General features: G+C 43.3%; 1 protein-coding gene across 2 annotated transcripts in view; it reads left to right on the top strand.

Moving 5' to 3' along the window:
• LOC120024413 (syntaxin-binding protein 5-like) overlaps window positions 1-21,670 on the top strand; it is a 179,409-nt gene that overhangs the window by 124,852 nt on the left and 32,887 nt on the right. The window lies entirely within an intron of this gene.

The following is a 21,670-nucleotide window of genomic DNA, read 5'->3' as shown; positions in this document are numbered from 1 at the left end:
TCTGTGTTTAAACTGATTCTTCCCTTCTCTGATTTGATTTCTGCTGGAAATAAAAAAAAAAGGAGGGGGGGGTCTCTCAGTCTCTGCTGCTGCTAGAGCTGCCTCATTGGTCATGTTGCTATGGTTACCACTAGTAAACAGTTGGATCTAGATGAATTTGGCTGGCTTGCAATATTAAAATTGGTCTTTTAACTCACTCTCTGTCAATCTCAATCTTTCTCTCTCTCTTTCTCTCTTTCTCTCTCTCTTTCCCTCCCCCCTCCTTCCCTCTCCCCTGGGTGAGATGATATCTCTGTCCCCTCTCCCTGGTCCTAAGGCTTACATAGTGATCCTCCTTGGCAGCCATGTTGTTTTCTCCTGGGAGTGGTTGTGTCTCTCCTCTCCAACGCTGTAGTAACCCCTCCCCAGAGGCTGGCTGCTCTACAGCTGCTGACTCTGTACTTCGTGGCTCATTAACACTGGGGAAAACATCACAGTATCTACATCACTGCCATGCTGTGGCATTACAGCTAATGTGCTCGTGTCATCGCCTGCTGCTAATGACTTATTCAGGGTCAGATCTATGTTCATCAGTCTGAACCCTAGGTATGAAGAGCTGAACATTAAAGCTGCCCTTGGATAATTTTTGTTGTACTGTGGAGTAGACTATGGATGAGCTGTAGTTATGATGACTATATTGTGAGTCGGATGATAATGCTTGATTCCTGGATCGACAAATAGTATTTCCTGCCAAATAATAGGTTTCGTGCTATTTGCAGAGCTACACCTCCCCCGCCAAACATACATGTGCAACCATCTTGTAAACAGCTTGTGTCAATTACAGAACATTTCCTAGGGTTTTCTACCTGCAGCAATACTGGTGGATAATGCTGGTAATAACGGTAAAAGCCCAGTGCCTCCATTTCCACACCAAAAATGCATGGCCCTAAGTATAGGACACAGGTAATAGAGTAATGGACATAGGTAATAAAGCTTGGAGCATAAGGTAGAGGACATTGGATGTAGCCTGGTCCTTACCTTTCTCTAGTCGCGTGAGGACATCTTATATAACCTCACTAATTACAGGTAACTCTCTCCATCTTCGTCACACCTAACCACAGTGTGTATGTATAGGAATTCCAACACCCCCAAACAGCTGATCATTCTTCCTTCCCTTGCGTCTGTCTCCCAGTCCTTTTCCCTGTCATGGCTCAGTGCTATCTCTGCGGGTGCAGTGACTGTGAGCACCAGAGAGACGATGGAGATGGAGAGAGCATCAGTCACCTCAGCCCTGCTCTGTCTGACTAAATGCCTCAGCCTGATGAATAGCCTGCCAACACAGGAGCCTGCCTCAGATTTCTATATCCCTCTTTTTCTCTCTCATTCTCCCCATCTTTTTTTGCTCCTTCTCTCATTTTGTCACTCTCTCTCTCTCTCTCTCTCGCTCGAAATGCAAACTATACACAATTCAAATTGCTCCTGTTGAATGGCGTACACTGGGGGATCTAAAAAAACATCAGCTATTTCTAGTAGCCAGACACCATACATTTGTAGTAATGTGGCAGATGTGGTATTAACTGCTCTCCCAGTTCCCTCCCCAGCCCCTGCATCCAGCGACTTGAGGGAGGTCTGTCAAATGCTCAGTTATGTGGTTGGCCAGGGACCTTGTCTCAGCTCACTTAACAAATAGCTGCAGATGACCGTACTGTATGCCTGTTAGCTCTAATGGGAATGAGCGGAATACCTCCTCTGACTTCTTTTCTTATGGCTGCAAGCCCGAGGTCGGTACACCTATGACAACAGCCAGGCCAAGTGCAGGGCGCCAAATTCAAAAGATATTTTTTAGAAATATCACTTTCGCACATTAACAAGTCCAATACAGCAAATGAAAGATAAACATCTTGTGAATCCAGCCATCATTTCCGATTTTTAAAATGTTTTACAGGGAAAACACAATATGTATTTCTATTAGCTAACCACTATAGCAAAAGACCCAACCGCATATTTCCACCATTTTTTTACTGCATAGGTAGCTATCACAAATTCGACCAAATAAAGATATAAATAGTCACTAACCAAGAAACAACTTCATCAGATGACAGTCTGATAACATATTTATTGTATAGCATATGTTTTGTTCGAAAAATTTGCATATTTCAGGTATAAATCAGTTTTACATTGCAGCCACCGTCACAAAATCTCACCAAAGCAGCTAGAATAACTACAGAGACCAACGTGAATTACCTAAATACTCATCATAAAACATTTATGAAAAATACACAGTGTACAGCAAATGAAAGACAAAGATCTTGTGAATCCAGCCAATATTTCAGATTTTTTAAGTGTTTTACAGCGAAAACACAATATAGCATTATATTAGCTTACTACAATAGCCAACCACACAGCAGCATTGATTCATGCACGTTAGCGATAGCGAATAAACCAGCAAAAGATATAAATTCTTTCACTAACCTTCTCAAAACTTCATCAGATGACAGTCCTATAACATCATATTACACAATACATATATGGTTTGTTCGAAAATGTGCATATTTAGCGGTACAATTCGTAGTTGAACAATGTGAATACTAGCCAAACTGCACAATGTAATCCGGATCTATTTCTGACACTCACATCATCTAATCAAATAACTAATCATATACTTTACTAAAAAATACAGGTTGGACAGCAAATGAAAGATACACTAGTTCTTAATGCAACCGCTGTGTTAGATTTTTAAAAATAACCTTAGTACGACATACACCTTACGTTATAGGCGAGATAGCGCCCGAAATCTGGGCGGAATACAGTCTACACATTTTCGACAGATATACGTGATAATATCATAAATGTTTCCTACTATTTGATGAGCTTCCATCAGAATCTTGTACAAGTTGTCCTTTGTCCAGAATAATTGTTGTTTGGTTGTAGAATGTCGTCTTCATCTGTGGAATTAGCTAACAAAGTTAGCCATGCGGCATGGACGTGCCCAACTGACCAGAACTCATAACAAAGAAAATACAGAAAATCGCAATCAAATGATATAAACTCATATAAGTCGGTTTAATATAACTAGTTTATGATGTTTTTAACTTCTACTTCATCACAATCCCGGATCCGGGAGCACCCCCATCAGTAAAAAAGCTGACTAGCATAGCCTAGCATAGCGTCACAAGTAAATACTAGCATCTAAATATCATTAAATCACAAGTCCAAGACACCAGATGAAAGATACACATCTTGTGAATCCAGCCATCATTTCTGATTTTTAAAATGTTTTACAGGGAAGACACAATATGTATTTCTATTAGCTAACCACGATAGCAAAATAAACTTTTTTTCCCCACCATTTTTTCCCTGCATAGGTAGCTATCACAATTTCGACCAAATAAAGATATAAATAGTCACTAACCAAGAAACAACTTCATCAGATGACAGTCTGATAACATATTTATTGTATAGCATATGTTTTGTTAGAAAAATGTGCATATTTCAGGTATAAATCATAGTTTTACATTGCAGCCACCATCACAACTCTCACCAAAGCAACTAGAATAACTACAGAGACCAACGTGAATTACCTAAATACTCATCATAAAACATTTATGAAAAATACACAGCGTACAGCAAATGAAAGACAAACATCTTGTGAATCCAGACAATATTTCAGATTTTTAAGTGTTTTACAGCGAAAACACAATATAGCATTATATTAGCTTACTACAATAGCCAACCACACAACAGCATTGATTCAAGCCAACAATAGCGATAACGAATAAACCAGCAAAATATATAAATTTTTTCACTAACCTTCTCAAACTTCTTCAGATGACAGTCCTATAACATCATATTACACAATACATATAGAGTTTGTTCGAAAATGTGCATATTTAGCGGCACAAATTGTGGTTATACAATGAGAATAGTAGCCAAGCTGCCAACAATATGTCGGGAGAAATCTTGGGAGAGGCACCTAATCTAATCATTAACTAATCATAAACTTGACTAAAAAATACAGGTTGGACAGCAAATGAAAGATACATTAGTTCTTAATGCAACCGCAACCGCTAAAATTAACGTTACTACGACATACAGCGTGCGTTAAAGCGAGACCGCACCGAAATTAATGGCGGAATAGGAGTTTTACATTTTTCAACAGAACAACGAATTAACATCATAAATAGTTCTTACTTTTTGATGAGCTTTCATCAGAATCTTGGGAAAGTTGTCCTTTGTCCAAAAGAATCGTTGCTCGGTTGTAGATTGTCGCCTTCAACTTTGGAATTAGCAGTAAACATTAGCCATGTGGCGAAGACGTGCCCAACTCACTATAACGCAGCACTAAGAAAATTCCGAAAATCGCAATATACTGATATAAAATGATATAACTCGGTTTAAAATAACTACATTATGACGTTCTTAACACCTATATCGAATAAAATCAGAGCCGGATATATCTAAGGCCTATAACGAGAGCTTTCCAGAACGCCATCCTGAGGTCTGTCTTGCGTCATGGCGAATGTTGAAAAGAGTGCACCCCACGTTCCAGGACCCTTTATATGGCCTCAGATCTGCCTAGCAACTCCATTCCAATTCTCACTATTTGCTGACATCTAGGGGAAGGCGTATGCAGTGCATGTCGACCAATAGAAGACATGCAAATTAATAAACTGACCCTAGAACAGCCTGCCTGATTTCAGATTTCTCACTTCCTCACAGGAAGTTTGCTCCAACTTGAGTTCTGTTTTACTCACAGATATAATTCAAACGGTTTTAGAAACTAGAGAGTGTTTTCTATCCAATAGTAATAATAATATGCATATTGTACGAGCAAGAATTGAGTACGAGGCAGTTTAATTTGGGAACGAAATTTTTACAAAGTGAAAACAGCACCCCCTATTGAGAAAAGGTTTTAACACATATATCAAATAAAATCAGAGCCGGAGATATCTAACGTCGATAACGAAAGGTTTTCAGGAGACAATCCAGGTGACCCTTTCGCGTCACGGTGAAGGGAGAAAAGAGGGCTTGCATCATTCCAACCTGTCTTATTCAGCCTCAGATAGAGATATACACCCCATTCCAATTCTCACTGCTTACTGACATCTAGGGGAAGGCGTATACAGTGCATGTAGACCCATAGATTACATGCAAATTAATAAACTGACCCTGGAACAGAGCCCTCGATTTCAGATTTCTCACTTCCTGACAGGAAGTTTGCTGCAAAATGAGTTCTGTTTTACTCACAGATATAATTCAAACGGTTTTATAAACTAGAGAGTGTTTCTATCCAATAGTAATAATAATATGCATATTGTACGAGCAAGAATTGAGTACGAGGCCGTTTGAAATGGGCACCTTTCATCCAAGCTACTCAATACTGCCCCTGCAGCCATAAAAAGTTAAATCTGGTAGTGGGCTTGGTTAAAAAAATGCACACAATTGACATTTGGGTACAGGACTCGTGTCCTGACATTCTGGTTCTCTCGGAAACATGGCCTCTTAAGGATCTGCCCCTTTAAAAAAAAATGTTTTGCCTAAAATTACATACCCAAATCTAACTGCCTGTAGCTCAGGCCCTGAAGCAGGGATATGCATAATATTGGTACCATTTGAAAGGAAACACTTTGTGGAAATGTGAAAGGAATGTAGGAGAATATAACACAATATATCTGGTAAAAGATGATACAAAGAAAAAAACAACCGTTCTTTTGTATTTTTTATGTACTATCATATTTGACATGCAAGAGAAATGCCATAATGTATTATTCCAGCCCAGGTGCAATTTAGATTTTGGCCACTAGCTGGCAGCAGTATATGTGCAAAGTTTAAGTCTGTTCCAATGCACCCTTGCATTTCTGTTAAAAATGTTGAATCAAGCCTGCCCAAATGTGCCTAATTTGTTTATGAATAACTTTTCATGTTCAAAATTGTGCACTCTCAAACCATAGCATGCTATTCTTTCACTGTAATAGTTATACTGTAAATTGGACTGTGCAGTTAGATTAACAATAATTTAAGCTTTCTGCCAGTATCAGATATGTCTATGTCCTGGGAAACTTTAACATTAGCTCAACCGTCTCGTGGACAGGACACCGATCCTGAAGAAGTTTTAAGTGATTCTGTATCTGATAAAGACATTGAAGTAAATTATTATAATGTGTTTAGATGTGGCAGATTACAGAATGGGGGAGGAGTGGCCATACTGTATATGTAAAATCTAAATATTTCTGTTCCCAAGAATTTTGAGCTCCTGGTTGTAGATGTGTCCATAAACCAGAATACACATTTATTTGTTGCTGCCCTCCTGTTGCCACGGCAGATGCTAATGGTGCGGTGACTCTCACTCAACGTCAACAAAACAACAAAGGAGATGATCTTGGACTTCAGGAAACAGCAGAGGGAGCACCCCCCTATACACATCAACGGGACAGCAGTGGAGAAGGTGGAAAGTTCCGGGGCATACATATCACTGACAAACTGAAATGGTCCACCCACACAGACAGTGTGGTGAAGAAGGCGCAACATCGCCTCTTCAACCTCAGGAGGCTGAAGAAATTTGGCTTGTCACCTAAAACCCTCACAAACTTTTACAGGTGCACAATTGAGAGCATCCTGTCGAGCTGCATCACCGCCTAGTACATCAACTGCACCGCCCACAACCACAGGGCTCTCCAGAGGGTGGTGCGGTTTGCACAACGCATTACCGGGGGCAAACTACCTGCCCTCCAGGACACCTACAGCACCTGATGTCACAGGAATGCCAAAAAGATCAAGAAGGACAACAACCAGACGAGCCACTGCCTGTTCACCCCGTTATCATCCAGAAGGCAAGGTCAGTACAGGTGCATCAAAGCTGGGACTGAGAGACTGAAAAACTGCTTTTATCTCAAGGCCATCAGACTGTTAAATAGCCATCACTAGCACAGAGAGGCTGCTGCCTACAATACACAGACTTGAAATCATTGGCGACTTTAATAAATGGAACACTAGTCACTTTAATAATGTCACTTTCATAATGTTTACACATCTTGCATTACTCATTTCAAATGTACAGTTGAAGTCATAAGTTTACATACACTTAGGTTGGAGTCATTAAAACTTGTTTTTCTACCACTCCACAAATTATTTTTTTTAAACTATAGTTTTGGCAAGTCGGTTAGGACATCTACTTTATGCATGACACAAGTAATTTTTTCAACGATTGTTTACAGACAGATTATTTCACTTTTAATTCACTGTATCATAATTCCAGTGGGTCAGAAGTTTACATACACTAAGTTGACTGTGCTTTTAAACAGCTTGGAAAATTCCAGAAAATGATGTCATGGCTTTAGAAGCTTTTGATAGGCTAATTGACATAATTTGAGTCAATTGGAGGTGTACCCGTGGATGTATTTCAAGACCTACCTTCAAATGCAGTGCGTCTTTGCTTGACATCATGGGAAAATCAAAAGAAATCAGCCAAGACCTCAGAAAAAGAATTGTAGACCTCCACAAGTCTGGTTCATCCCTGGGAGCAATGTCCAAATGCCTGAAGGTACCATGTTCATCTGTACAAACAATAGTACGCAGGTATAAACACCATGGGACCACGCAGCCATCATACCGCTCAGGAAGGAGACGCGTTCTGTCTCCTAGAGATGAACATATTTTTGTGCAAAAAGTGCAAATCAATCCCAGAACAACAGCAAAGGACCTTGTGAATATGCTGGAGGAAACAGGTACAATAATATCTATATCCACAGTAAAATGAGTCCTATATCGACATAACCTGAAAGGCCGCTCAGCAAGGAAAAAGCCACTGCTCCAAAACCGCCATAAAAAATCCAGACTACGGTTTGCAACTGCACATAGGGACAAAGATCGTACAATTTGGAGAAATGTCCTCTGGTCTGATGAAACAAAAATAGAAATGTTTGGCCCATTCAGCAACCTGCCCAGGTCAGTGTTGCCCGTTTGTCCCTCCCGGATAAATATTATAGCACCCCATGTAAATGCCGTGGCTTCCTACTGCAGTGCTCCTTCTACTTTTCGCACCAGTTGGGAGCGCCGACCACCGAGAGTTCCAAAGTTGCCACGGTTATTTCTCTACTGACTGGGCAGGCATTGGAATGGGCCACGGGAATCTGGGAGAGAAGAGGAGCTGGATTCGAATGAGGGGTTCATGGCTCGGTTCAGAGGTATCTTCGATCATCCACCGGAAGGCAGAGATGGGGGTGAGCGCCTACTCCAAATACAGCAGGAGGATCAGACTGCTGCCGAGTACGCGCACACCTTCCGGACAATAGCAGTATCCAGCGGATGGAATGAGCTGGCGCTTCGTACGCTATTCAGAAGCGGACTGCGTGAAGAGGTTCAGACGGAACTGGCCTGTCGAGACAACAACCTGTCCTTGGACGCACTCATCGCGATGGCCATCCACCTGGATAACCTTCTTCGGGAGTGTCGGCACTCTCACCGCTTCTCTCCCTCCCTCAGTGAACACTTTGGATCAGAGCCTGAACCCATGGAGATAGGGGTCACACGCCGGAGACAGCTGGGGCTCTGTCTCTATTGTGGTCAAGGAGGGCACCAGCTCCAGCAGTGTCCGATACTTCCAAACTCTGGATCCACAAGAGCAGAGGGATTGTCACGTGATCTTCCACCTCCTGTGGCAGGTGTAAGTATCCCTTCTTCATCACTTTCTGCCAAACCCTTTTTGGTGGTGATAACACTAATTGACTGTCGCTCATGTACTGTTTCTACAGCATTAGTGGATTCTGGTGGCGCGGGGAACTTTATTGACCAGACCCTTGCCTCCTCTCTCAACATCACCTCATACCCGCTCTCCTCTCCTTTCCCAGTTCAAGCCCTCGATAATTGGCCATTAGGTGCCGAAACCATCATACACATCACCAAACCACTCACCCTCACTGTGGAGTCCATCCATCAGGAGAACATCCCGTAAGTTAATCTCCAGAGCCCCAGCTCACAAGATCATCCTCGGTCTCCCTTGGCTTCAACTCCACAACCCCACCATCTCATGGTCTAGGATGAAAATCACAGACTGGTCACCCGTGGTTCCACGTCGGTTGAGAGTCCTGTGGTTGCCCTTCAGCCCAATATCCCGAAGGTATACCAGGACCTGCGAGAGGTTTTTTCCAATTCCCGCTCCACCGGTCTCCCTCCTCATCACCCCTGGGACTGTGCCATCAACCTGCGAGCAGGCTCTGCGCCCCCGCACAGACGCATCTACCCTCTGTCGGTGGCTGAAACCTAGGCCATGGAGGAGTACATCCATGAGGCGCTCCAACAAGGTTTCATCCGCACGTCCACTTCTCCTGCGTCGGCAGGTTTCTTCTTCGTGGCCAAAAAGGATGGAAGGATGGAGGACTCAATTCATCACCACCAAGTACCGTTACCCTCTCCCGTTGGTGCTGGCAGCCATCGAACAGCTCCGCTGGGCCTGGTTCTTTACCAAGTTGGACCTGCAGAGTGCATACGATCTCATCCGCATCCGGGATGGGGATGAATGGAGGACAGCTTTTATCCCAATATCTGGTGGAGTACTCGGTGATGCCATTTGGCTTTGCCAATGCTCTGTAAGTGTTCCAGGCATTCATCAATGAGGTCTTTCGGCACATGCTCAGATGCCAGGTGGCTGTGTATATCGACGTCATCCTGGTCTAATCGGCTACCTTGGAGGATCACATCGCTCATGTCCGAGTGGTTCTCAAACAGCTCCTGGCTAACCACCTGTTTGTCATGGCTGAGAAGTGCCAGTTTCACCTGGAGGGTGTTTCCTTCCTAGGCTAACAAATCAGCCCGCAAGGAGTGAAGATGGATGTCAAGAAGGTATTCTGGACATTCTGGATCCCAACATCATCCGTGATTTCCATCTTGCCGCCCGGACAGGCCCGCTCCTCGTCCTCGGGGCCGTCCCTCTGGCCAGCGTCGTCCTGTGGCTGGAGCCGCACATCGGGGGGTACTGTCACGTCTCCAGTTTACTAACCACCGGTCCTAGGAACCTTCATTACGCGCACCTGTGCTTCATCATTAGGCACACTTGTACTCCATTACCTCCCCTTTATCTGGCACTCCCTTAGGTTCTTTCCCAAGGCAGTATTGTTTCTGTTGTTCATGTCTAGAAGCTACTGCTATGTTGTATCGTTTCCTGTTTCTTGTTATATTAAACTTACCACTTGCTTCTCGACTCCCAGAGTCTACGTTACAGTTTGTATGGATAAAAGGCAACGTTATGCTGCCCTCTTCATTAACCTGTCAAAGGCTTTTGATACTGTTGATCACTCACTGCTAATTCAGAGGCTTTCCTCATTTGGCCTAGACCAGGCTGCATGTAACTGGTTTAAAAATGACTTGACATAGAACTCAGTGTGTATCTACTGATGGTGTAAAACATTTTCCCTGATATTACGAAAGGTTTCCCACCGGCCAATTCTAGGTCCTGTACTATTTGTGACTCACCACCTGGATTCGGTCTTATGTAGCAAAATGTGAAATTGTGTTTTTTAAATTGGATAAAAGTAGAGACTCAGAGCTCAAAATTATATATCATACACTGCATTTGAGGAACAATGGGAAAGTAATTATTCTTTGAAAGTTGATCAACTTGTAAACTCACTTTTGAGAAAATCGCCTTTGAATGTTTTGGTATCTAGTGAAGAGCTCTTCTTTACACCCATTCAACATCGTTCACACCCTCTTAAGTTTTAGCCCCACCCATCTCGTTTCGCACTCGGAGCGCACGCTTGACACTCTGGCCGATGATTTGTTTACCTCTGGTTAACATGAAAACAGCCTAACCAGCTCTGCTGGCAACAATTTCCCCCAAAAAATAATTGCAGAAGTTTACTGACACCGGCCATATTCAACGGGTGTTATACACACGTCACATAACGTGTCAGCCAGCTAACGTTAGCTAGTTAAACAACAATGAACAAAGTGCCAACAGTGCCTAACAGTAGGCTCTAACTAGAAAAGCAAACAAACAGCTCTGGGAAACAAATAATAATATCAGCTAGGGAGCCAGCCAGCTAACGTTAGCTAGTTAAACAACAATGAACAAAGTGCCAACAGTGCCTAACAGTAGGCTCTAACTAGAAAAGCAAACAAACAGCTCTGGGAAACAAATAATAATATCAGCTAGGGAGCCAGCCAGCTAACGTTAGCTAGCTAGCTAACAGTACACTTTAGCTTGAAATGAAACCACTTTCTGTCAAAATTGGAAACGTGTAATATCTGAAAAGGTAGCTACCTAACGCTAGACTATCTTACCTGTATACATCAACATGCATCATGGACACGTCTCCCGGTCAGGAATGCCATACCACGGTTGCCCTTTAGTTTGAAGATGTAATCCGGAGACAGGTGTTTTCTCCATCTCTTTAGCTATCATACTCTAATTCCATTGATCTCAAAACTTGATCCTCCAGAAAATGGAGAGGGACACTTGCAGCTCAACTACACAATATATTAAAAAACGCCGCGTTGGACAGGTGACTGATGAGCTCAAATAGACAGACACCTTCAATATGGCAGACCAATCCTTTCTCCTCTCTCGGCATGTCCAGCCCACTCATTATCTCAGCCAATCATGGCTAGTGGGAAGGTTGCAACTTTTTCTGTGGCTTAACCCACATTTACAGAAGGTATACAAGTTTGTTATTTAGGCACATGAAAGTTCACATGTTCGAGAAGGCATTTCTGCCAAAAAAACGCATTTTGATAAAAATAAAAAAATTACGTTCAAACGGCTCTCATGTGAAGCGTGACATACGACATACACCTAGTTTCCTGAATCGGGTCACATTTACATTAACAATATCGACTTGTCTGTAAAAAAACTGTAACCTGCACTTTAATTGTTTTGTATGCTATTGCTCTCACAGATGACCAGGCTATATCTGAACTACGGTCTGCCTTCATTGTTTTACATAAAATCTTAATTGACCTGAAAGGAGTATTGAATGCAGGTAAAACTAAGGATATGTTGTTCTCTAGAGCACATAAAAATAACTCTGATTTAAGCATATGGACGGTGTCCATATTGATTGTGTCCCTGCTTACAAATATCTGGGCATCTGGATAGATGAAAAACTGTCTTTTAAAAAGCATACTGATGAGTTCAGAAGCTGAGAATAAAAATGGGCTTCTTCTATAGAAATAGGTCCTGCCTCTTGCTAAATAGTAGAAAGTAGAATATTCGGTCAACGTTCCTATCGGTACTAGACTATGGTGACGTCATCTACAGCGCATTCATATTCATCTACAGCGCATCTACAGCGCAAGTATTCAGACCCTCTACTTTTCCCACATTTTGTTAATCAATTATTCTAAAACATATATTTTTAAATCACTCATCAATCTACACACAATACCCCATAATGACAAAGCAAAAAACAGTTTTTAGACATTTTTGCAAATGTATTAAACATATTAAAATCACATTTACATAAGTATTCAGACCCTTTACGCAGTACTTTGTTGAAGCACCTTTGGCAGAGATTACAGCCTCGAGTCTTCTTGGTATGACTCTACAAGCTTGGCACACCTGTATTTGGGGAGTTTCTCCGATTTATCTCTGCAGATCCTCTCAAGCTCTGTCAGGTTGGATGGGGAGCGTTGCTGCATAGCTATTTTAGGTATCTTCAGAGATGTTCGATTGGGTTCAAGTCCAGGCTCTGGCTGGGCCACTCAAGGACATTCAGAGACTTGTCCCGAAGCCACTCCTGCGTTGTCTTGGCTGTGTGCTTAGGGTCGTTGTCCTGTTGGAAAGTGAACCTTCGCCCCAGCGCTCTGGAGCAGGTTTTCTTCAAGGATCTCTCTGTACTTTGCTCCGATCATATTTCCCTCGATCCAGACTAGTCTCTCAGTCCGTGCTGTGAAAAACATACCGACGGCATGACGCTGCCACCATCATGCTTCAACGTAGGGATGGTGCCTGGTTTTCTCCAGACGTGACGCTTGGCAATCTCCAAGCGGGCTATGATATGCCTTTTACTGAGGAGTGACTTCCACCTGGCCACTCTACCATAAAGGCCTGCTTGATGGAGTGCTGCAGAGATGGCTGTCCTTCTGGAAGGTTCTCCCATCTGCACAGAGGAACTCTGGAGCTCTTTCAGAGTGACCATTGGGTTCTTAGTCACCTCCCTGACCAAGGCCCTTCTCCCCCGATTGCTCCGTTTGGCCGGGGGGGGCAGCTTTAGGAAGAGTCTTGGTGGTTCAAAATTTCTTCCATTTAAGAAGAAGTTTGGGGCGGCAGGTAGCCTAGTGGTTAGAGCGTTGGACTAGTAACCCTTACTTACAGTACCCTTACTGTAGAATACTATACTACACACTGTAGTATCCCTTGATCATGTGTAGTACTTACTATAGAATGTTGTAGAATACTGTAGTAAACACTAAAGTCTGCAAAAACACAACACTTTTTTAACTATAGTAAATACTACAGTGTGTACCCTGCCCATTCTCCTCCCCCATATCCCAATTTGTGCCACCCATACGTGAGAAACCCACATGCCAAGTATAGACCATATTGTGTTTTATACAGGCTATAGAAAATATCAGAAGTGCTGAACTATCTGTACAGACCCCAGTCCCTCCATCCCTCCATCCATCCCTCCGTCCCTCCGTCCTTCCCTCCCTCCATCCCTCCGTCCGTCCGTCTGTCTGTCATGGAAAATTTGCTAAATGAAAAACTATAGCAAATACTAACGTAAAGTCTGCAAAAACACTACAGTAAATACAACATTATAAACTGCGTGGTTCGAGCCTTGAATGCTGATTGGCTGACTGCCATGGTATACCACGGGTATGACAAAACATGCATTTTTACTGCTCTAATTACGTTGGTAACCAGTTTATAATAGCGATAAGGCACCTCGGGGGTTTGTGGTATATGGCCAAAATACCACAGCTAAGGGCTGTTCTAAAGCACGACGCAACCACCTTATTGCATAAGTATTCTACACCCGCAAAATCACTATATGAATTAGTATAGTATATACTACAGTTTTCTTTTACAACAGTATTTATAGTTTAATTAACTGTAAATACTATATTACACTACAGTAAATGCTACAGTATTCACTGTAGTGTTTTTGAGGACTTTAGTGTGTTTGTGTGGGTGCTGGTGTATGTCTCACTGTCTCATCCCAAAAGACCATTCTCTGAAAGGAGCATAATGTAATCAATCATTAATTTTTTTATTTTTTATTATTATTGTTTGATATGATGACAGCCATGTGGTTCAATTACCTGCTCATTGTCAAATTAACCACAGCGTATTGTTTCTGCTTTTGTGGGACTGTCAAACTGAACAGTGCACTGATATATTTCCATCGCCTGTTAAATTGACTCACTGCGTCTGGTTAGATGTCCTTTTGAGACATTCACCTTCAAATTCTTGAGCTGAGAAATGTTTCATGAATATCTAAATATTGGTATGTGTGTGTGTCTGTACACCAGTTTTAATAATGAGCAGTAAGACAGAAGTAAGCCGGTCTGACCTTTCCGGAGTGCCTACATAATGATGTAGCAGCCATTTCATTGATTTGTTGTCGTTTGCTAAATCACTTCCTACCTTCCCAAAATAGAAACAAAGTTCTATGGATTATGCAAAGCAGAGGAAGAGCATTCATAATTGCTAAATAATGAGACTTCAATGTCAAGCCACCACATCATAATTCCACTCTACTCCCATCCAGATGCCTATCTGTCTGTTTTACACGCTTATCTCTGTAACTCCCTCTCTCTCTCTCCCTCTCTGTATCTCTCTCTCTCTATTTGTATCTCTGTATCTCTTTCTGTTTCTTTCCTTCTCTCTCTCTTCTCTCTGTAACTCTCTCTCTCTCTCCCTCTCTGTATCTCTCTCTCTATTTGTATCTCTGTTTCTCTTTCTGTTTCTTTCTTTCTCTCTCTGTGTATCTCTCTATCTGTCTCTCTTCTCTCTGTAACTCTCTCTCTCTCTCCCTCTCTGTATCTCTCTCTCTATTTGTATCTCTGTATCTCTTTCTGTTTCTTTACTTCTCTCTCTGTGTATCTCTCTCTCTTCTCTCCGTATCTCTCTCGTTCTCTGTATATCTCTCTCTCTCTCTCTCTCCAACGTCTCTTCCGGTGTCAACCTATGTCTTGTTCCTTTCATCTCTCTTGACCGTGCTCTTTTTCTCTCTATTCAATGGGGTTATGTCACGTTCCTGACCTGTTTTCTGTTGTTTTGTATGTGTTTAGTTGGTCAGGACGTGAGCTGGGTGGGAATTCTATGTTGTGTGTCTAGTTTGTCTGTTTCTATGTCCAGCCTAATATGGTTCTCAATCAGAGGCAGATGGTAATCGTTGTCCCTGATTGAGAATCATATATAGGAGGCTTGTTTTGTGTTGGGATTTTGTGGGTGTTTGTTTCCTGTCTCTGTGATTGTCTGCACCAGATAGGTCTGTGTCGGTTTTTGCACATTTGTTATTTTGTATTGTTGTTTGTAGTGTTTCACTTGTTCTTTATTAAACATGTTTAACACTAGCCGCGCTGCACTTTGGTCCTCTCCTTCACCCCTGGAAGTAAACCGTTACAGGTTAACACTGTCACGGTCAATAGTAGAACATTTGAACCACCTTTGAACCACCTGTGTGTGTTGTGATTGTATATAGGCACTTAGAAATTGATCTGTTATGAATGCTTATACTGTAGGTCCATAATGCATCACGAAGGACAATTCATTTATAATGCATGCTACACAGGTGGTTGATAGAAAATGTTATCATGTATCTGGGATGTACATGATGTAACCACGTATAAATTCTGCCTTGTAGCTCTTCCCTACTCTTATTTAACAATAGCCATCTGCTGAACAGAGTATAATCCAAACTAAGGGGTGGGTGTAATAGTCATATGTGAACTCACCATATGTCCATAGGAGCAACCCTATACATATATGTGTGTGAGAGGTACAACTATACAGTTGAAGTCGGATGTTTACCGTAGCCAAATACACCTTAGCCAAATACATTTACATTTATACACCTTAGCCAAATGCAGTTTTTCACAATTCCTGACATTTAATCCTCGTAAAATCTCCCTGTCTTAGGTCAGTTAGGATCACCATTTTATTTTAAGAATGTGAAATGTCAGAATAATTGTAGAGAGAATGATTTATTTCAGCTTTTATTTCTTTCATCACATTCCCAGTGGGTCAGAAGTTTACATACACTCAATTAGTATTCGGTAGCATTGCCTTTAAATTGTTTAACTTGGGACAAACTTTTCGGGTAGCCTTCCACAACCTTCCCACAATAGGTTGGGTGAATTGTGGCCCATTCCTCCTGACAGAGCTGGTGTAACTGAGTCAGGTTTGTAGGCCTCCTTGCTCGCACACACTTTTTCAGTTCTGCCCACAAATTTTCTATAGGGTAGAGGTCAGGGCTTTGTGATGGCCACTCCAATACCTTGACTTTGTTGTCCTTTAGCCATTTTGCCAAAACTTTGGAGGTATGCTTGAGGTCATTGTCCATTTGGAAGACCCATTTGCGACCAAGCTTTAACTTCCTGACTGATGTCTTGAGATGTTGCTTCAATATATCCACCTAATTGTCCTGCCTCATGATGCCATCTATTCTGTGAAGTGCACCAGTCCCTCCTGCAGCAAAGCACCCCCACAACATGATGTTGCCACCCCCGTGCTTCACGGTTGGCATGGTGTTCTTCGGCTTGCAAGCGTCCCCCTTTTTCCTCCAAACATAACGATGGTCATTATGGCCAAACAGTTCTATTTTTGTTTCATCAGACCAGAGGACATTTCTCCAAATCGTACGATCTTTGTCCCCATGTGCAGTTGCAAACCGTAGTCTGGATTTTTTATGCCGATTTTGGAGCAGTGGCTTCTTCCTTGCTGAGCGGCCTTTCAGGTTATGTCGATATAGGACTCGTTTTACTGTGAATATAGATACTTTTGTACCTGTTTCATCCAGCATCTTCACAAGGTCCTTTGCTGTTGTTCTGGGCTTGATTTGCACTTTTCGCACTAAAGTACGTTCATCTCTAGGAGACAGAACGCGTCTCCTTCCTGAGCGGTATGATGGCTGCGTGGTCCCATGCGTACTATTGTTTGTACAGATGAACGTGGTGCCTTCAGGCGTTTGGAAATTGCTCCCAAGGATGAACCAGACTTGTGGAGGTCTGTTTTTTTTAGGTCTTGGCTGATTTCTTTGGATTTTCCCACGATGTCAAGCAAAAGGCACTGAGTTTGAAGGTATGCCTTGCAATACATCCACAGGTACACCTCCAATTGACTCAAATTATGTCAATTAGGCAATCAGAAGCTTCTAAAGCCATGACATCAGTTTCTGGAATTTTCCAAGCTGTTTAAAGGCACAGTCAACTTAGTGTATGTAAACTTATTACCTACTGCAACTGTGATGGCGTAGCAGTGATGGCGTAGTAATGGAATGTTTTTGAATGTCTTGTCCCATCCCTTGTATTTATCGTTTATTTCTTCGTATATATTTCATATATATTTTTAATCTATTTATTCCATCTACGGACTGAACATACTCTCCTGCAACCCTTCTCACCCAATGCTGTATGGATCTGCTATTTTTTATTCTTTAGAACCGTTACCCCCTTTAGAAGCTAGCCAGCTAACTAGCTACTAGCTTGTAGTCAGTTAGCCACTGCTAGTTAGCCATCACCGTTAACTGGGACATCTGCTTCAGCCCGGTCAACTCCTGCCAGCCTGCACAGCGCGATATCAACAGAGCATATCGGCCTGCTTTTTTCCACCATATCTCCGGATTCCTACCGCGAGCGCTGAACCTTTACTCCGGATCATCGCAGTTAGCTAGCTGCTATCCGAGTGGCTACTCCAGACTAACGTCTCTGTCCCGAAGCAAGCACCAGTTAGCCTGGAGCTAGCCTCAAATCTAGGCCCATCTTCCGGCTAGCCGGAGAGATCTATCAAGCAATTTCTGGGCTTCAATTACCACTTTTGCCAATTGGCCTGGACCCTTTGCTGCCGACACGTAGCCCCGCCGATCCATCAAGACTGGTCTTTTGACGTAACCATCCGAGTGGGTTTCTGTCCCGAAGCAAGCACCAGTTGGCCTGGAGTTAGCTTCGAGCTAGGCCCGTCTCTCGGCTAGCTGAAGAAATCCATCAGATAATCCATGGGTTTCAATACCTCTTTTGCCAATTGGCCTGGACCCTTTGCTGCCGACACGGAGCCCTGCCGATCCATCACGACTGGTCTGCCGACGTAACCGTCCGAGGGGGTTTCAACAGGTTCCCCCATTGCAACGTCCCCCTGAGGCCCATCTGCTAGCCTGCTGCTAGCCCCGGCCTGCTAGCTGTCTGAATCTCCGTGCCTCCAGCTCGCCTAGCTACTCACTGGACCCTATGATTACTTGGCTACACATGCATCTCCCTAATGTCAAAATGCCTTGTCTATTGCCATTTTTGTTAGATATTTTTGTCTTATTTCACTGTAGAGACTCCAGCCTTGCTCAATATGCCTTAACTAGCCCTGTTGTTCCACCCCCCCCCCACACATGCGGTGAACGCACCTTGCTTAAATGGTGCTTCTAGAGACAAAACCTCTCTCATCATCACTCAATGCGTAGGCTTACCTCCACTGTACTCACATCCTACCATTTTGCCTTGAATCTATCCCTCCGTGCCCAGAAGTCTGCCCCCTTTACTCTCTGTTCCGAACGCACTAGACGACCAGTTCTTTTAGCCTTTAGCCGTACTCTCATCCTACTTCTCCTCTGTTCCTCTGGTGATTTAGAGGTTAACCCAGGCCCTGCATCCCCCAGCATAACTACCATTCCCCAGGCGCTCTCATTTGTTGACTTCTGTAAGTGTAAACTCATTGGTTTCATGCATGTTAACATTAGAAGCCTCCTCCCTAAGTTTGTTTTATTCACTGCTTTAGCATACTCTGCCAACCCGGATGTCCTAGCACTGTCTGAATCCTGGCTTAGGAAGGCCACCAAAAATCCAGAAATTTCCATCCCTAACTATAACATTTTCCAAAAAGATAGATCTGCCAAAGGGGGCAGAGTTGCAATCTACTGCAGAGATAGCCTGCAGAGTTCTGTCATACTATCCAGGTCTGTGCCCAAACAATTCAAGCTTCTTCTTTTAAAAACCCACCTTTCCAGAAACAAGTCTCTCACCGTTGCCGCTTGTTAGAGACCCCCTTCAGCCCCCAGCTGTGCCCTGGACACCATATGTGAATTGATTGCCCCCATCTATCTTCAGAGTTCGTACTGTTAGGTGAACTAAACTGGGATATGCTTAACACCCCGGCCTTCCTACAATCTAAGCAAGATGCCGTCAATCTCACACAAATTATCAAGGAACCTACCAGGTACAACCCAAAATCCGTAACCATGGGCACCCTCTTAGATAACATCTTGACCAACTTGCCCTCTAAATACACCTCTGCTGTCTTCAACCAGGATCACTGCCTCATTGTCTGCATGCGTAATGGGCTGGCGGTCGAATGACCACCCCTCATCACTGTCAAATACTCCCTAAAACACTTCAGCGAGCTGGCCTTTCTTACCGACCTGGCCCGGGTATCCTGGAAGGATACTGACCTCATCCCATCAGTAGAGGATGCCTGGTTGCTCTTCAAAAGTACTTCCCTCTCCATCTTAATTAAGCATGCCCCATTCAAAAAAGGTAGAACTAAGAACAGATACACCCCTTGGTTCACCCCAGACTTGACTGCCCTTGACCAGCACAAAAACATCCTGTGGGGTTCTGCATTAGCATCGAATAGCCCCGAATATGCAACTCTACAGGGAAGTCAGGAACCAATATACTCAGTCAGTTAGGAAAGCTAAGGCTACCTTTTTCAAACAGAAATGTGCTTCCTGTAGCACTAATTCCAAAAAGATTTGGGACACTGTAAAGTCCATGGAGAATAAGAGCACCTCCTCCCAGCTGCCCACTGCACTGAGGATAGGAAACACTGTCACCACCGATAAATCTATGATAATCGATCATTTCAATAAGCATTTTTTCACGGCTGGCCAAGCTTTCCGCCTGGCTACCCCTACCCCGGCCAACACCTCAGCACCCCCCACAGCAACTTGCCCAACCCCCCCCCCAGTTCTCCTTCACCCAAATCCAAACAGCTAATGTTCTGAAAGAGCTGCTAAATCTGGATTCCAACAAATCAGCTGGGCTAGACAATCTGGACCCTCTCTTTCTAAAATGATCCACCGAAATTGTTGCAACCCCTATTACTAGCCTATTCAACCTCTCTTTGCACCTCAGCCACACTCAATGTCCTAAACGTGATCATAACCGCCATCGATAAAAGAGAGTACTGTGCAGCCGTCTTCATCGACCTGGCCAAGGCTTGTCAATCACTGCATTTTTATCAGCAGACTCAATAGCCTTCTCAAATGACTGCCTTGTCTGGTTCACCAACTCCTTCTCAGATAGAGTTCAGTGTGTCAAATCGGAGTGCCTGTGGCCGGACCTCTGGCAGTCTCTATGGGGGTACCACAGGGTTCAATTGTTGGGCCGACTCTTTTCTCTGTATCTATCAATGATGTCGCTCTTGCTGCGGGTGATAATTTGATCCACCTCTACGCAGACGACACCATTCTGTATACATCTAGCCCTTCTTTGGACACTGTGCTAACAAACCTCCAAACGAGCTTCAACGCCATACAACACATCTTCCGTGGCCTGCAACTGCTTGTAAATGCTAGTAAAACTAAGTGCATGCACTTCAATCAATTGCTGCTCGCACCCTCCCGCCCGACTAGCATCACTACTCTGGATGGTTCTGACCTAGAATATTTGGACAACTACAAATACCTAGGTGTCTGGTTAGACTGTAAACTCTCCTTCCAGACTCACATTAAGCATCTCCAATCCAAAATTAAATCTAGAATCGGCTTCCTATTTTGCAATAAAGCTTCCTTCTCTCATGCCGCCAAACATACCATCGTAAAACTGACTATCTTACCGATCCTTGACTTCGGCGATGTCATTAACAAAATAGCCCCCAACACTCTACTCAGCAAACTGGATGTAGTCTATCACAGTGCCATCCGTTTTATCACCAAAGCCCAATATTCTACCCACCACTGCGACCTGTACGCTCTCGTTGGCTGGTCCTCACTACATATCCATCGCCAAACCCACTGGCTCCAGGTAATCTATAAGTCTTTGCTAGGTAAAGCCCCTCCTTGACTCAGCTCACTGGTCACCATAGCAACACCCACCCGTAGCACGTGCTCCAGCAGGTATATTGCACTGATCATCCCCAAAGCCAACACTTACTTTGGCCGCCTTTCTTTCCAGTTCTCTGCTGCCAATGACTGGAACGAATTGCAAAAATCTCTGAAGCTGGAGTCTTATATCTCCCTCTCTAACTTTAAGCATCAGCTGTCAGAGCAGCTTACCGATCACTGTACCTGTACACAGCCAATCTGTAAATAGCACACCCGACTACCCTCATCCCCATATTATTACTTACCCTCTTGCTCTTTTGCACCCCAGTATCTCTACTTGCACATCATCATCTGCAAATCTATCACTCCAGTATTAATGCTACAATGTAATTATTTTAGCCTCTATGGCCTATTTATTGCCTACCTCTCTACTCTTCTACATTTGCACACCCTGTACATAGATCTTTCTATTTTTCTTTTCTTTTGTGTTATTGACTGTACGT

This window comes from Salvelinus namaycush, chromosome 29 (assembly GCF_016432855.1).
Source record: "Salvelinus namaycush isolate Seneca chromosome 29, SaNama_1.0, whole genome shotgun sequence".
NCBI lineage: Eukaryota > Metazoa > Chordata > Actinopteri > Salmoniformes > Salmonidae > Salvelinus > Salvelinus namaycush.
The sequence above is the reverse complement of the archived record's forward strand: the minus strand, read 5'-3'. Positions and strand labels throughout refer to the sequence as shown.